This window comes from Apium graveolens, chromosome 7 (assembly GCF_009905375.1).
Source record: "Apium graveolens cultivar Ventura chromosome 7, ASM990537v1, whole genome shotgun sequence".
NCBI classification, from domain to species: Eukaryota; Viridiplantae; Streptophyta; class Magnoliopsida; order Apiales; family Apiaceae; genus Apium; species Apium graveolens.
The window spans coordinates 253,191,745-253,196,964 of record NC_133653.1 but is presented as its reverse complement, the minus strand read 5'-3'; the positions used below and the strand labels follow the sequence as shown (position 1 = coordinate 253,196,964).

General features: G+C 34.4%; 1 non-coding gene across 1 annotated transcript; it reads left to right on the top strand.

The window, feature by feature from the left end:
- The first annotated feature begins 597 nt into the window (after positions 1–597).
- On the top strand, positions 598–704 carry LOC141676341 (small nucleolar RNA R71). The gene has a single exon (XR_012556937.1). It is a non-coding gene; the product is annotated as a small nucleolar RNA R71 (small nucleolar RNA).
- The last annotated feature ends 4,516 nt before the right edge of the window (positions 705–5,220 follow it).

Genomic DNA, 5,220 nt, shown 5'->3' with positions numbered 1-5,220 from the left:
TCAACTCCTCCAATTCAGATTCTTAATTAGCTTGCGGTAGCTGTTGAAGTTGAAGTTGTTGCCTAGAGGCATATTGCGGTTGTTGAAAACCAGGAGGGTTATACTGCTTTGTTGTGTATGGCTGATAAGGTTGTTGTACTGCATTCTGATTGTTGCTCCAGCTAAAGTTAGGATGATTGCGGTAATTGGGATGATAAACGGTTGGAGCTTGCTGTTGTGATCTCTGAAAGTTACTCACAAATTGAGCTGATTCGCTAGAGATAGCACACTGCTCAGTTTCATATGCCCCGCACAAAGTTCACAAACACTAGTGATTTGATTAACTCCATAATTAGCCAAAGAGTCCACTTTCATCATCAAAGCTTAAAGTTAAGCAGCTATAGCAGTAGCTGTATCTACTTCCAGAATTCCTACTACCTTGCCTTGCAACATTCTTTGTGTAGGATTCTGGTATTCATTAGTTGCCATAAGCTCAATTAACTCATAAGCTCATTATAGCTTTTGGCCCATAAGGCTCCACCAGACGCTGCATCGAGCATATGTATAGACTGAGCGCCCAAACCATTATAGAAACAGTTTATAATCATCCAATCAGGTATGCCATGGTGTGGGAACTTCCTTAGAATCTTCTTATATCGATCCTAAACCTCACACAGAGATTCTCCAGTTTGCTGTGCAAACTGAGTAAGAGCATTCCTGATTGCAGCAGTCTTCGCGATAGGAAAGAATTTAGTGAGAAACTTTTGAGCAAGATCCTCCCATTTGGTGATAGACCTTGGTGATAGAGAATGTAACCAGCACTTTTCTTTATCCCTCAGAGAGAATGGGAAGAGTCGCAACTTGATAGCATCTTCAGTCACCCCATTGAACTTGAAAGTGTCGCAGATCTTGATGAAATCCCTGATGTGCATGTTGGGGTCTTCTGTAGGAGAACCCCCAAACTGAACTGAGTTCTATATCATCTGAATCGTGCTCGACTTGATCTCAAAAGTGTTAGCCAAGATGACTGGTCTGATGATGCTCGACTGAATATCATTGATCTTAGGCTGAGAATAGTCCATCAAAGCCTTAGGAATTTCTGCTTGATCTCCCATCACTACTAAAGCTAGTTCCTCGACTTTCTCTTCTTCTTCCACTTTCTCTTCGTCCTCAAAAACTTCCCTTCGAATCACTACAGCTTCCTCCTCGGCTTGATCTGGAGTTCTCTTACGAGCCTGCGAACGCGTATGCAAACACGCTCACCAGAGTACCTGAAACACGATAAGGAAAAGAGTAGGTAAGTAACAATATCCAAGTCAATGAACTTTAACGATCACTGATGACAAACACATAAACTAAAAGTTAATACCGAGTCCCCGGCAGCCGCGCCAAAAACTTGTTAGTCGCTAAACACGCGCTAAAATTCACGCAAGTATACGCCATCGCAAGTAATATAGAATTATTTCTAGTTCATTTCCACAGAGACTGATTTAGGTTAACTATGCGATTTATGCAACAATGATATGGCTATTATTCAATGCTAAGACGAATAACAATTTGGGTTTTGATTATACTACGATTAACTATTGAGAATTATGCTAGAGAACATTAACTAGGAGATTAAAGAGAGTTGAATAATATATGACACAAACATGGGATTCTAACTTCATTAAATAATTTATTCAATAGCATTTTTGTTATTAACCTTAGCATGTAATGGTGATGATACAAATTAGATAACACGAAACTGATAAACGCCAACTTTCGTTGTACGATTACCACACTACCAGACATCCACAAAAAAGATAGAGGCTGAATAGACACCAATTATATTGAGACCCTATATGTATATAGAATTTGACAACATAATGGTTTAAAGCACAAGTTATCTATCGTGATTATATAGGGCAAGTAAGATAGTTAAAATTACCTACGAATCATGCATAACAAATACATGAACCTATGCTAGCATGGCAAATTCTAAACCCTTAAATTCACTTTCACTTCAATAAGAATTAACACGCTATCTTATAAGTTCGCGACGCTCATAAGACGAATAAGCACAACCAAAACTAGGTTATCAAACAATCACCACACACTAAGGCATCGAAACAAATTAACTAAAGAAATCCATAAATTAATCTGCTAGAACCCCACGATAACGATTAGCCCTTAATCAGACTCATCATCAACGTGGGTTCTGATGAAAGCATGGTATAATAAACGTAGTCTTTATACTGAATAAATAATAAACCAAGTACGAAACAAGAGTATAGGTTCGCGAATAAGAAAACTACCATCCAAAGTTACAACGTAGAATAAAAGAATCACAAGTATAAACTAGATCTTCTTCGCCTTCGTTGAATTGTGCTAAAACGGTCTTCTTACGCCTTCTCCTTGTGCTTTGGTATGTCTCCTTATGAAAAACGACCTTTATTTAGGTATGTATAGCAGCCCATGCGTAGTAGAAGTCCTCCAATCAAAAGCCCGTAAGAATCAGGATTCAGAAATCCCGATCCGGCACGGTCGCGCGCTTGATCAGTGCGCGCGCGCTTGATAAGTGCGGGCGCGCTGTGTCTCTGTTTTTCGGGCGCGGTCGTGCGCTATGGCAACGCGGGCGCGCCGACCTTCTGGAGAAAATTCTTTTTTTTTTTTATTATTTTCTTGCTACAGTGAGTTGATCTTCACGAGCTTTATTCCTTGGACATCATCCTAACACCATATTAGCATCAAATTAATGCTAATTCACCTGAATTCCGGATTAATGCCTGAAATACAAAAATACTAGAAAATACATTATAACACCAATAACTTGAGTACAAAAATACCAATTCAAAGCTTAATGGAGCATTATAAAGTGTCATAAATGTCACTCAACATATTGCAATGCAAACAACGATAAAAAAATACACAAAACAAAAAAGAAAAAAAAGAAAAAGAAAAAGAGGAAATTATCTTCGATGTTCATTTTTCAAGACGATAGTCAGCAGACTTTTCTAATTAGTACATAAACAAATGAAACAAAAATAACCAAAATAAAGTACAGAGGACTATCTTACTACGGGTAAAGCTAATTCAAAACTTGATAAAGCTCCACCCGTGAACAAAGATGGGTTAATAATCAATTAATTTTGGATATAATTTGAAATAAAGTACAATACATAAATTAAACCAACGAAGTTGTTAATAAACCAAGTTGGGTTCATGCTTAATGCAGGTTTGTAGTTTGAATTTGTGAGATGATAAATATTAGTTAGGATTTATGTATTCTTTAATTGAATATGTAAATTAGGGTTTCAGATGTGGACGAGGCGGAGATGGTGATTGAGACTGAGGTGAGATGGGTTATGATTTATGAGAGAGATGGAGGCTGGAGGGAGATGAGATGGTGATAAAGAAACTATCGAGAGGGGGGGCGCGGGGGCGGGGGCGGGGACGGGGGGGGGGGAGGGCGAGAGAATAGAGAAAGAGAGAGACATCGAATGGGAAAGGGGAAAATAGGTAATTATAATTTTGTTAGGGGGGAAAAGTAAATTTTTAAGTGAAGGGGATATTTTTTGGTGATAATACGGGGGAAACGAGACCCGCTTATTTTTCTGTTCTTTTAAAATTTGAGAATAGACTACGGTTAATTTACAAACCGATGTCTTTAACAAGTTTTAACATCGCTAAAAAAAATATCTGATGTTAAAAAGTCTTTTAACATCGGTGGCTTTTCAAACCGATGTGTAAAGGGTGATGTCTAATGCTCTATTTCTAGTAGTATGGTGGTCTTATCGGCTCTAATTTAAAAAGAAAAAGGATTATAATGAAAGTAGATAGTTGAATTGATTTGTTTAAATTGTTGCTTTTGTTCTAGAATTATGTTAACTATTTTGAAACTTTTGAATTTTTTTGACTGGGTTTTTCACGTGATAATGAACATCTATATATTTATTTTAGTTACGAGAATTATGTTAATTATTCTTAGGGTCAAACAAGTAGACACAGACTAAAACATATAGTGTTAGATATTGTTAAAAAAATTACGGGAAAAAATATATTATAACTTGAACTAATTAATTAATTATTTTAGATTGGAATAATATCACAAAATGTAAAGTAATAACATTTAAAAAATATGATATTTGAGAAGCTAAATCTAAAGGTCATATATGTCATAAAAAATATTAAAAAAATAAAGGGATTTTTTATAAATACTTAAGTTGCAGAAAATATTTGTAAAAATACGGATCAACCTCATATGCAACCTCATATGCAACCGTTGCAACCTCATATGCATCATATGCAACCCGCGTCCGTATTTTTGCAAATATTTTGCTAAAAAGTGATATTTTTGGTAACTTTCCAAAAATAAAATTGATCATGAATAAGTTCAAACTTTTAAAAAAGTTTGAATATAGAATATACTTTTAAATAAAATTATAAATGAGATATTTAAAGTGGGACATATTAATAATTTTTTAAAATATTTAGGAAACAGGGAATGAACCTATTATCAAAATTAATAAAGACTACTTACGGCCCGTGCGATGCACGAGTCTTGGAGTCTTGGTTAATATTTATATATTTTCATTTCTATTTTATGTAATTTTAATAAAATTCTATATAAATAATTAAATACTAAATAAAGATTATATAATTATACTTTTATTGTGTATAATTTCAAATTAAGTTTAAATAGTATAAACATTGTATGATTGATGAGATATATGTAAATATTTGTTGTTAGTGAGTTTTCAGACCTGAAAACTTATATTTATTTTTATAAATATAATATAAATATTTGTTGTTAATGAGATTCGAACCTAAGAACTTATATGTATCTTTATAAATAATAATATAAATATTTGTTGTTGACGGGATTTGAACCTGAGAATTTGTTTAGCATATTTAGTATTTAGATCTAACGGCTGATGAAGAAGATCGGAGCTAAAAGTGGAGAGTGATAACCAAAATGGGTGTTAATCAAAGTATAAATTTTATTTAATTTCAGTTATTATAGGATATCATAGATATGAAAACATACGGTCTACAGGAAGAGGAAATTGATGAAAATTACTAAAAGACAAACTATTAGTTGTTGGTTACTTGGTTCTGTCAAGCTTGCTTGTTGAATAGGGCCGTACTGCAACAAGCATCTTCGGAGCAATTTTCAATGTTGGATTATATCAGCTTGGCCAAAGTTTGACTTTTGTAAATACTTTATATTTAAATCAGATAGATAAGATGCAATGAATT